The 12,953-nt window shown below is 36.7% G+C and overlaps 1 protein-coding gene and 1 non-coding gene across 5 annotated transcripts in view; one reads left to right on the top strand and one right to left on the bottom strand.

Moving 5' to 3' along the window:
- PCCA (propionyl-CoA carboxylase subunit alpha) overlaps positions 1–12,953 on the top strand; it is a 389,990-nt gene that overhangs the window by 71,949 nt on the left and 305,088 nt on the right. The gene's annotated exons all lie outside the window — the stretch shown is intronic.
- On the bottom strand, positions 4,536–4,643 carry LOC121101500. The gene has a single exon (XR_005833512.1). It is a non-coding gene; the product is annotated as a U6 spliceosomal RNA (small nuclear RNA).

Consider the following 12,953-nt stretch of genomic DNA (forward strand, 5'->3'; position numbering starts at 1 on the left):
GGGCAGTGTGCCAGAAATTTGCTAGTATCTATCAAAATTTGAAATGTATATATTCTTTGATTTGACAGTTGCAGTCTTATAAATTTTACCTGCAAAGATAAACTTTAAAAAAGGTTCACTGTAAGGTGGTTTATAATAGCAGAACTTGGAAATAAGTTAAAATTTTTTCATCTATAAGATGAAGAGAATGACCCCCTACCTGCAGGGTTGTTGTAAAGATGGGAAATCGACGTATATAAAGAACTTAGCACACAGTCTGGCATTGCCAGGCAAATCACCTTAATCATTACAGTTAATAATTACTTTAGTAGAAAGAGAGCTATTGAAGAGTTTTTAAGATAATGAGATGGCTGAAATTAGTACCTTTGGGTAATTACTCTTACAGTTTTCATGTGTATTTTCTGAGTTTAGATTTTTTTCCTGTTGAAATTAATAGTTTGGTAGGATTATTACAGTTATCTACATGTGCATAATACTGTAGTTTACCAACTACTTTCGTACATGATTGTTTTCATTCATGCAACACTGAAGCTGGATGTTATTAACGAAAACAGTGACTCAGGTGCAGTGACCTACCAATAGTCATGCTCTGCCAGTAAAAATAAGGACTTGATGGGGCACCTGGGTGGCTCAGTCGTTAAGCGTCTGCCTTTGGCTCAGGGCGTGATCCCGGAGTCCTGGGATCGAGCCCCACATCAGGCTCTTCCACTGGGAAGAGCCTGCTTCCTCTTCTCCTGCTCCCCCTGCTTGTGTTCCCTCTCTCGCTGGCTGTCTCTCTCTCTCTGTCAAATAAATAAATAAAATCTTTAAAAAAAAAAAAACAAAAAAAATCAAAAACAAAAAAACAATAAGGACTTGACCCAGGTTGGCTTACTTTTGGGTTCAGAGAACTTGGGGGAAAAACAAAACAAAACACTGTTCCCTAGTTGGCTAATTTGGAAGGAGAGAACATTCAAGGAGAAGTGAAAAGTAAAGACCAAAGTAACTGTAGCCAACTTAGCCAAAGCTCATTGAAACTTTTCTCCCCACTTTGTTGTAATAAAGGCAGCATGTGGTCAGATTGTAGGAAAATGACTGTTGCATAGGTAGAAACTAGAAGACAGCATTTTGCTATGTTGTTTTTCATCAGTTATGACATTGTAATTCATAGTGTGTTATTAGAGTTAGGAAGTATGTTGTAAGTGCTTGGTAACTAATACTAAAATTCTGAAGTTAGCAAGTTGGCCAATGGTTTCATTTAACAATATTTTTGTTCTTAAGATAGTATAGAGTAAATTTAAAGGGATTCATATGATACCCTATTCACTTGTAGTTGTAAAAACTTTTTTTTTTTTAAGTAGGAGAATAAGGAAGAGGCTTAGACCTTGCAAGTCCAGAATTGGACTGATTTTATCTATGTGGGCTGTGATCTAGGTAACTTACAGAAGTGTTTGTGCATGACTGTTGAAATTTATTTATATTATGCTTAAGAACCTGGGGAAATATGGGGTGCCTGGGTGGCTTAGTTGATAAGCATCTGACTCTTGATTTTTAGCTCAGGTCATGATCTCTGGCTTGTGAAATTGAGCCCTGCCTCCGGCTCCCAGCTGGGCATGGAGCCTACTTAAGTTTCTCTCTCTCCCTCTCTATCTCTGTCTGCCCCCCCCCCTTTTGCCACCACCACCACCTCTCCCCCCACCACTGCAGTTTCTCTCTCTCTCTCTCAAAAAAAAAAAAAAAAAAAAAGTTGAGAAATGTTACTGGTATATTATGTAGATACAGTTTTAACTATATATGTTTTCTTAACATTAGAGTTCACATTTTAGACACAGATCTCTGATTTTATTATGTCAAAATTAAAAATTTTCAAGAATATAAAATCTTAAATTGGAGTCACATGTGTACGTTGAAAGAGGAGGTTTCCTTCATCTTTGAAACTCTGACCCCCAACTCCCATTTAATTCCCTGGAGGCTACCATTGTACCAGTGCAACCATATTTCTGTCCGTCTGGAGTGAGTGAGTATGTGTGTTAGAATTTTGCTGTTGATTTGTTATGTAGGGTACTCTTATTTGCCGAAGTAGGACTTTGTTTATAAGGATAGAAGTGGCACAGAATATTTCTTGTCTTTCCCCAGGCTCTTAAAAATAGGTATGGAATACCAACCTTCAGATACCACTAGCACCATTCTTATTTTATCTTTCCTGACAATCTCCGGATGTGTTACTATCATCCTTGGTTTTAAGAAGAGAGAATAATCTTAGAAATAAAGGCTTTGCCCAGTGTCACATAGCTGGTAAATGAGAGTGTAGTTTCTAACAAAAGTTAGAAATTCCCAACTCAGTAAATGTTCCAAACTGCTTCAGAGATGAATTGAAACTAGACCAAGTTCTTAGTGTTTTCTGTTTTGTCTTTTGAAATGATAGTTTTGGCTGATGCCTGTTTTTGCTCTTGGAGGCTTTTATCTTTTTGCTCATCCCCCCCCCATTGGTGTGCCATTTTTAAGGTCTAGAAACAATTATTTTTTTCTGATCTTTTGATCTCAGACACCAGTGAAAGTAACTGTCTTCACTTGGATTTGCTGACTTTATAAGTAAAGTAGTTGAGTGAGCTGGTAGAGCTATAGAACACTCATTGATACCTTTTACTTCTCTGTGATAGACTTATGTTGAATTAATCTCGTCTCCATGTATTTAGAGGAGAAAGTTCAGTGACTCTTTTCTTCTGACAGTTTTGTAGTATATTTGTAATTGTGACTTTTAAATGTTATGTTCAGCAGAATTTATGAAAACCTATGCAAGTAACTTCATAAAACCCTTATCAGAACAGAATGTCCTTTGAAATGTTTGGGAACATGTTTCTTTTCCTGCATGTCGGATTAGTGGTTAGCTTCTAGAATATTTGAAGAATTTGAAGGTGATGTGAGTAGAAATGTTCTAACATGGATACTTGAAAAGGAGAGATCTTCCTTTATTTCTAGGGAGTTTTTTAAGGGTGTAGACAAGGCAAATACATTTAGGATTGTGGGGTTTTGGGTGAATTCAATAGGAAGGTTAAGAATCTGGGATTTTATTAAAAAAAACCCTGAGATTTGATAAGCTTGGGATTTCCTACCCTTTGCTTAAAATTAAAATAGCTTGAGGGGCGCCTGGGTGGCTCATTCGTTAAGCGTCTGCCTTCGGCTCAGGGCGTGATCCCGACGTTCTGGGATCGAGCCCCACATCAGGCTCTTCCGCTGGGAGCCTGTTTCTTCCTCTCCCACTCCCCCTGCTTGTGTTCCCTCTCTCTCTGGCTGTCTCTATCTCTGTCAGATAAATAAATAAAATCTTTAAAAAAAAAATAGCTTGAATTTTATTCTCAAGCTTTCCTTCTCCTCTCGCTCCTTACTGTGCTCTTGCACAGTATTACTAGCACAGTCTGGAATCAGAGTTAGAATTTTTGCTCTGCCATTTTGTAGCTATATGATCTTGGAGAAGTTGCTTAATGTTTAACTCTAAAGACTCTCAAGTGTCTTATGCTTATAGTATGCACACAATATGTGCTTCTCCATCTGACTGTATTGAAGACATGTCTTTTGTAGTCAGCATAGAGGTGGGTTGTACTTTTTAAATCATTCTCATAATCCGTATCTTTAATTGTAGTGTTTAGTCTATTATGTTTTTTGGTTTGCCTTATTTTCTATAATAGCAGGTTTACTGAGATAGAATTCCTGTGTCCTAATAGTCACCGTTTTGTGATAAGCAGTTCAATGCATTTTAGTATTGTCATGGATTTGTGTACCCTCACCAATGCGCAGTTTCAGTAAGATCTTTAACATTTAATATATTGGTGATGAGACTGGATTTATGGCTACCTTCTGTTTTCTTTTCCTGTCTTACTTGGATTATCTTAATTTTTGGAATTCCATTTAAATTGATCTATGAAGACCTTTTCCATTTTTTTGGTGGTTTTTCTAGGTATTGCAATATATATCCTTAACTTTATATGGTCTATTTAGAGTTAATATTATACCATTTTAGGGGTGCCTGGGTGGCTCAGTCAGTTAAACATCTGCCTTTGGCTCAGGTCATGATCCCAGGGTCTTGGGATCGAGCCCTGCATTGGGCTCCCTGCTCGGCAGGGAGCCTGCTTCTCCCTCTCCCTCTGATGCTCCTCCTGCTTGTGCTGTCTCGCTCTCTCTCTGTCAAATAAATAAATAAAACTTTAAAAAAATGTCAAACCATTTTAGGTAAAATGTAGAAATGTAAAATTTTATAGTCCTCTTCCCCTCTCTTTCTGTCAACATTCTGTGTGTTACCGTTGTCATGTGTATTTCATCTGCATATATTATACATTCCATGGGAAAATGTAATTTTTACTCTAAACATGTTTGAGGGGAGTTAGGACATTTCCTTCATTAGTGACCCAAATATCAGTGTGTTGAAGTTAAGATTGGTTTTCATTTTGCTTTATTTTTAGGGTACCTTGAAGAAATGGTTTTAGTTTTGTCTTTTATTATATACATATTTAATTGTGGTATATCATATATAACATAGAATTACCTGTTTCACCACTTAAAAAAATATGGAATGCTTCATTAATTTGCATGTCCTCCTTGTGCAGGGGCCATGCTAATAATCTTTTCTGTTCTCCCAATTTTAGTATATATGGGGCCCTTTTCACCATTTAAAAAGGAATTTGAGCGGTGCCTGGGAGGCTCAGTCAGTTAAGCATCTGCCTTCAGCTCAGGTCATGATCCTGGGGTCCTAGGATCAAGCCCCATGTTGGGCTCCCTGTGCTCAGTGGAGAGCCTGCTCTCCCTCTGCCCCTCACCCCCTCATCTCAAATAAAAAAAAAAATTAAAAAAAAATTTGGGAGAGGGAAGAGTGAGTGAGTGCCTGGGGCGGGGGGTGCTGCAAAGGGAGAGGGAGAGAGAGAATCTCAAGCATGCTCCCTGCTCCTGAGCTTGGAGCTTGATCCCAGGACCCTGAGATCATGACCTGAGCCAAAATCACTAGTCAGACACTCAACTGACTGAGCCACCCAGGTGCCCCCTTTTCACCATTTTTAAGTGTACAATTCAGTGGCATTATGGACATTTACTGTGTGCAACTGTTGCTACTATTCATGTCTAGAAATTTTTCATCATCCCAAACTGAAACTTTGCACCCATTAAACAATAACTCTCTATCACTCCCACCCATACCCCTGGTAAGTAAGGTCTGTTTTACTTTCTGTCTTTATGGATTTGCCTTTTCTAGGTAACTCTTACATGTGGAGTCATAGAGTATTTTACCTTTTGTGTCTGGCTTATTTGAGCATAATGTCCTCAAGCTTCATCTATGTTGTAGCATATGTCAAAATCTCATTGCTTTCCGAGTCCGGTGAAGTCCATGTATGGCTACGTCACATTTTTATCTGCCATCTGTTGATTGTCACCCACCTTGTACATGAGTAGAAGGCTGAAATCATGCTTTCTAATTCTTTTGTATCAACTGAAGCTTTCAGTAGATGCTTGTTAACTATTCAATAGGTGAGAGAAGTTGCTGAATTAAAACTTGAAATTCTGGAAATACAGAAAGGGCACGTTGAGAAACTTCTCTGTGTTTTTAGATTGTAATGCTGTTTTTAATTTATACTAACTTTGTGAGCTCTTACAGTTGAATTTCACCTATTTATTTGTGTATAACCCCTAAACTTAGAATTCAGTAGGAAAGATTTTTTGTTGTTGTTCTAGTGAAAGTAATAGATTAAAGATTTTGTCAGATTAAATGAAGTACGTTAATTATCACTGTTACATATAGTGTTTCTTATTGCCTCAAATACATTCTAAAATTAAACTTTTAAGTGCATCCTTTCTAAAATGGGCAAAGAGGAAGAAATAATGAGATGATTGCTGGGGTTTTGTTTTTGGACTGGACCTCATCGAAAGATATTGTTACAGAGTTCCTGAGGCACCATATTGAAGCACAGTATGTGATATGCTAATTTGCCAACCAAAGAGTGTTCTGTTCTTGTGTATGCACAATTTCCAACATACTTATGGCATATTTGTTTGAATCCCTGGGTGTGTACACATGTGTATATTTCCTTAGCTTTTTATTTTATTCACATGCTCATTGTTTGGTTCTGAGCTCCCCAAATTTGAGAAACTCTGTACCAAAAGGTAACTGGTGGCCTTTTTAGAGAAGGTATTACCAAAAAATCTGAGTAGGTGACCTTTAAGCTGAGATGCCATGGGAAACAGCATTCTAGTCAAAGAGCAAGGTTTCTCTGACTGTCCTCCTCCCTACTTGGCATTCTTTTCTGGCCTTATAATTATGTGTCATGTCAAGGACCTTTACTTATTCATCTCTGAATTCCTGTTGTTTACCACTTCACTTACTAGTCATAAATAATTCTTTGCCAATTTTAATGGAATTTTTAATATATATTTCTAAATATGAGACAGACTTTTAGAAAGAGGCTTAATTTCCTTGCTGCTCACACCAAGCTCATTTGAAATACATTTTTACTTTTAGAAATAACAAATATTTATTAGGATCTATTTCCTATTTATTTTACATGAAAAAATCTTGGTTATCTATATATGACTGTTAGTATAATATGGCTTTGTCTTCCATACATATTAGTGGTAACTTGGTTTGCAATCTTTATGCTTTGGAGTTACAACTTGGGCCTATATTTATCAGTGAAGTATATTCAGACCGTCTGTGGTTTTTATAATCATTCCTGCTATTGCTATCATTTATCACACCATTTAAAAGCAAAAGCAATGTATTTATTTACTTTTAAAGATTTATTTTTTAAGAGAAAGAGAGCGCTAGTACGAGCACGAGTAGGGGTGTGGGTAGAGGGAGAGAGAGAAACTCAAGCAGACTCCTCGCTGAGTGTGGAACACCGTGTGGGGCTCGATCTCAGGACCCTGAGATCATGACCTGAGCAGAAACCAAGAATAAGACGCTTAACTGACTGAGCCATGTAGGTTCCCCAAAGCAAAAGCAATTTTTAAAGTGAATAGTAGAGAAAGATGAAAGGAAATAAGGAATCTAGATAAAGTAAGAGTATAGGTAAGAAGATTGATTGTGACCATGATGCAGATGGATGGGATTTCTACCAATGGATGAAATTGCTACCTTTAGTAGATTGTTAACTTGTTTTGAGTTGTTATTGTATACCAGGCGCTATGCCAAACACTCTACATGTACTAGCTCCATTTGCTTTTTATTTTTAAAACTTTAAATTAAAAAAAAAATTTTTTTTTAAGAGAGGGAGGCTGGGAGGGGCAGAGGGAGAGGGAGCATCTTAAGTAGGGTCCACGCCCAGCATGGAGCTGCATGCAGGGTTTAATCTTACAACCCTGAGATCATAACTTGGCCGAAATTAAGAGTCAGATGCTTAACTGACTGAGCCACCCAGGTGCCCCCCCAATTTCTTTTTGTAACCGCCCTGCAGGTGGATAGTTATGTTTTCACTTTATATGTGTAAGAAGTAAAAGGAAGGTGAGTGTAAGCTAGTTGCTCAAGGTCATACAGCTGTTAGTGCCAGGGCAAAGACTGGAATGCAGGCTTACCTACACTCCTGTACTTGTCTGACTACTACTGGGCTATGCTCCCTCTGAAGGAGAGATTTTACAACTTGTTGCAGAACAAAACAAAACCTTAAATTGTTTTCAACTTTTTTCCTCACCCATAATTATTTTTTTCCCTGTAAGACTATAATTTTATAATTTTATAGTTAACAACAAGTTCAGCCTCTTGGTATCTTTAGCTTGTAGAACATTTTCAGACCTCAAGGGACTCTATAATAGAGTTGTCTGTAAAAGTTCAGGTTTCTTCCCTAAAAGCCACAAGTGGGAAAAAGAAGCAGATGAAATAAGAAGAAAAGCTCAGAGAAGAAGAAAGAGAATAGTGGAAAGCAGTAACGGTGCTGGGTCGCAGTGTGGGGGCTCTGGTAGAGTCTGTGGCAGCTACAGCAGCGCCAAGAACACACATGGTGGAGGACTCACTTTCCAGATACCTTGGCCAGTGTAGTTTTAATGAATGGGGTGTAGGGTCAGTAGTAGCCTTAACAGCATTTGGTAGAGGTTAAAAACAGTAGTGGGGATAATGAGCTGCAGATACTAAAAGATATGAAATAAGGAATAAGTAGAGCAAGAAGATAAAACAGTTCTTTTAGGTGCCAAAAGAGTGACCAGTAGTGCAGAAATTCATATCCTTTAGAAGGTGGACAAATGTGTTTATCCCCTGAGCAAATTACTTGGATCAGTGTACATTTTCTTTAAGGTAAAAGAAAGTCAAAGCTGGTGGACTTGTGATGCATAGGCAGGTATACTTCTGAGTAAGAGAAGACCTTGCTAAATGGCACTCTGATAACAGGAGGAGGGAGGATTTGGGTTCCTAGTGAACCAATGATTCTGTTTTTTGGGGATTGTCAAATAATATGAAAACTGTTTCATATGTGCTTTTTATTTTTCGCTCTTTATATGCTCTTGTGGTATCATTACCTCTAATTTATACATGAAGGAACTGAATCAAATAAAATAATTTTCCTGGGGCGCCTGGGTGGCTCAGTCGGTTAAGCATCTGATTCTTGGTTTTGGCTCAGGTCATGATCTCAGGTCCTGAGATCAAGTCCTACCTTGTGCTATGTGCTGAGTGGGGAGTCTGCTTGAGATTCTGTCTGTCTCTCCCAAGTAAAATAAATAAATAAAATCTTTAAAAAAAAAAAAAGGTGGGGGTGGTGCCTGGGTAGCTCAGTCAAGGTTAAGCATTTGATTTCTGCTTAGTTGAGCTTCCTGCTAAGTAGGGAGACTGCTTGTACCTCTCCCTCTGCCCTTCCCCCCGCTCATGCTCTCTGTCACTCAGAATAAAAAAAAAAAGAAAAGAAAAAATTATTTTCCTAAACACATACATACTAGTAGGTTATCAGTTCTTTTGATTGAAGTCTATTCTTTCAAGCTCTGAGGTTGTAAAAAGCTGGTTTAACTGCACACATTGTATGGAAAACTAAAATTTACTCAGAATCCATTAAGAAAAAATATTTTTTTAATGTGTGTGGTATTTCTCTAGGGGGGGCTTTAAGAATCTGGCATACTTCTTAGGTCATCAGAGAGATAAAATTATAGTCAAACATTAATATTGCAAGTACTTATCATATTCTTTAGAAAAATGTCACATAGTAACTCAAAATAGCAAATTAATGTATTAATGATATCTTCATTCCATAGCCCCATATTTTGAAATTTTCATTAAAAAGGTTTTATTTATGAAAACCATAATTTAGTTTTTAAAAGTGAGCTCCATGTGCAACATGGGGCTTGAACTCATGAGCCCAAGATCAAGAGCCGCTGCTTCCTACTGACTGAGCCAGCCTGGTGCCCCTGAAAATCATAATTTTTTTAAAAGTTAATAATGAATACTAGATTTCTGTTCACATTTCATTTTAGATTTTTCTATTGTAAATTGCAGATGATATTATGATGAATAGGCTAATATTTTGAGCGCCAATAAATGAGGCCCTGCTCATGTAAAACAAATATCTTGTTTATTTTGAGGACCTAAATCATTAGTTTATAGGATAATTTTTTTCTTGACAAGCTTCTAAACTTTTCAGAGTCTTGCCAAGTCCCTGGTGAGCTTTAGATCACTAAGTCCAAATTTGTTGACTGATTAATGAAGAAACCAATAATTTAGTACGTTGTTAATTTTTCTTTCTTTCTTTTCTTTTTAGATAACCAGAGATCTTATTTTGACTCTTAGGAAATTGTTTGAAGTCAGGATGGCTTTGAAACAGGTCGCACAAATCTTAACCAAAGCTGACCACATTGACAATCATGTTTTGCGCAATATTTTTAGTTGAGAAACGGTAGAAATCTCGTGTTTGTCTTAGCTTTTCGGTCTCTGAGGTATTAAAAGTGGTGACAGGGCTGCTCTGTTACTGTTTTGCAGCTAGCTCCTTTAATTGATGTTGAATTGTGGCTTTCCGTGCGCACAGGGTTAAGTAAAAGGGCTGCAGTCATCCAGCGAGCACTTTCTTTTAATGTGCTCATTAGTGATGGCAAGTCCAGGTTTCAGCACATGCCAGTAATTTACATTTCATTGCTGAGTGGCTGCCCTTGTTCAAGAGTTGTTTCTAAGCCCGATGAATATATATTGGGAATAAACAGAGTAGAAGAATTGAAAGCCAAATACCCTGCCAGGCCTTTCAGTTGGTTCTGAAGCTTCCAGTGGATCTCTGATTAGTGATGCATGAAGCAGGATGAAAATGCAAAGATGAGGCCTACAAAAGTTGTTCCAGGTAGGCTATCCCCTTAAATCCCCTTTTTGTGACCACCTTTCCATTTCATCTTCCCCAGATTCTTCTCTCAAGGCAGACCTTCTGTTAAAGTGAAAATACTCTGTTAGACCTAGGAAGTGAATAATAGAGGATCAACCTGGTTCCTTTACCCCCTCTAACTATTAAGGGAAGTCTGATTGTTATGCAGTGAGTCCACAGAAGCAAAGGGCTTGATCGGCTTTACAGCTCCTAGGGACCCCATTATTGTGATTGGGATCTCTGTGGTGATTCCTTCTGGGATTCGTTTTTCCCTCTTTGCCTGATTGGTACCAGCTTGTTCTGGCTTTTGAAAGCTCGCATAGATCATTAAAGGGTAATCTGTGGAGGCTGTGGTCAGTGTTCCTGGATTTAGGGACAGACTCATGTTAATGTTGTCTTTGAAATTGGGGTGCTGGGGAAAATCCAGAAGTTTTCTTTTTGTAGAAAAATTTGATGTATTATAATAAAGCATTTTTAGAACTCAGCATTTTATTACAAGTTACTTTGTGCATAGAGGAAACACTAGCCTAGCTGTCTTTAGAAGATTAGAAATGTGCTGCTAATTCTTCATACATTTTAAGTTTATTTTCATATATATGGAAATTTGAGCTGCAAGAACGTAGGTATTAATATTGCCAGTTGTGTGTGTTTGATCATCTGGCATCTGTTTATCTTATTTTTTCCTGCTTTCCGAAACATTGAATTTAAGAAGTTTTGTTCACAATTCATGGTTAGAATCAAAAGTGAATGAATTTATGACTGACTACAATATTAAAAGACATTGAAAAACATGAGTATCAAAGTCAGATTATTATTTTATGGTAAATACAAGTTGGATGTGATTTAGCCTTTGGATCATTTAAGCATAAAAGATATGTTAACCACAGTTTATTAAATCTTTTCGTTCTTATTAGCTCGAGTTTTAATAGAGGAGCAACATGGTTTTGAAATTTTTTATATGTATGAAGGTAAAGATGAGAATCTTGAGAATATTAATTTAGTATGTCTGATCCAGTACTTGAAGTCTAGAGGACTACTTGAAACTATTCTTTCTGGATGCTTGCCAGATAAAACCCCACAGGATTAAGTTCTGGAAAATCACTTGCAAATTTGTGGGGGATATCAGTGACTTTGAATATTTAACTGTCTAAACTGTCATTTACGTGTGTTCTGTCTGTGCATTGGGTAAAAAAATTAGAAGTTTGTCAGCCAGTTAGAATTAAAGGTGACATCTGCTTTTAATTGGTGTTTTATTTTCTTCGAAGTCAGTAAAAATTCAGTAAAACATGAATTATCAAATTTTGCAATGCTAAGCAACTTGTCAAGTGACAGTAAGCACTACCTTGAGCACTTGTACAGATGGGAAGTGTTAAAATGTTGATTAATCATCCCAGTTCTGATTATGGTTTTAGAAGGCTAAAGCTTGTGTAACCATTGCCAGCTTTCTAGTGTCAGAATAGCATTCATTTGTTAATTTTGTAGGCTTTTTTCAATTACTGGCAAATTGCCTCTTGTATAATGAGCCTTTAAATAGTTTTAGTGATACTTGGTTCGTAGACTTAGGGTCATTTAAAGAAATGTAGAATTCCTCTGTTTCTCAAGTCCATTATTTATTTAGTAAACACCTTAGTTCAATTCTTTTTAGTAAAAAAAAAAATGAAAAAATCTAAAAGCGAGCTTTAAAATGGTATTCTTTTATACACACCCATGATGTGTTGAGAAGGGTGTATCTGTTAGAATCTTGGCAAAGGAAGCTTTGCCTGGCCCCCTGTTGAAAAAGAAAATCGATTATTTCTGTTTTTACCATTTCCAAACATTTTAAGATATAAAACGTAAAGAAATCAGTTCCTTCAAGAAGAACATGTAAAAATAGCTCAAGACTTCAGACATTCTCAGAGCTAAAAAAAGACCCAAGAAAATATTCCCATTATACTGATTACATTTTAATTTTCTTGCTACTGAAAATTTGAGCATGGTACTAAGTCGTTTCTTTATAAAAAGTGTGTCTTTAAAAATTTCACTGTGAAGGATTTATTTTTTTCCTGCTAATTGTTAAGTAAAAGTAGAGTTTCTCCTTTTCCTATTTGAATAGATCTGCATTGTAGAGGTAGAATTCTGTTTTAAAAGTAGTTAGGACTTGAAGCAACATTTCTTAGATTAGTTTCTTAATATTACCAGACTTCAGTTGCATTCAGGTTTTCTCTTTTGTTGTCCACTTCTGAATATCTGATAAATGTTTTATGTAGTAATATATTCTTCCTACCGGAAAACATTGAGTTATTTAATTTGATTGATAAAATTTTCTTATTCAGTTACTTGGATATTATGTAGATTTTATTTCAACTTAAAAAGTAGACAAGACGCTTGTGTAAATTCACTTAATAGTTTAGTTGGTCAGTAGCATCTTAAACCCAGGAGCCAAGTTTAGCAGTTCTCATGTATTTTTAGAGAATAGTTGAGAAATAGAAAATTTAAATTTTCTAGCTTAACTGTACAAAACATTTTGATGCCTGATAACTTCAGGATTCATTGCCCCTGTACATTTCTCAAGTTATTTGCTTTTCAATGCATAAGGCTTTAATTTACCTCCTACTGACACCCCCCAAATGGTTTTTTCAGAATTTTGAGAGTAGACTGTATTATAGCTGCTCTTACAGCACTCTTTTGGGTTCCTGGCAC

This window comes from Ursus maritimus, unplaced genomic scaffold, assembly GCF_017311325.1.
Source record: "Ursus maritimus isolate PB19 unplaced genomic scaffold, ASM1731132v1 scaffold_10, whole genome shotgun sequence".
Lineage (NCBI taxonomy): Eukaryota > Metazoa > Chordata > Mammalia > Carnivora > Ursidae > Ursus > Ursus maritimus.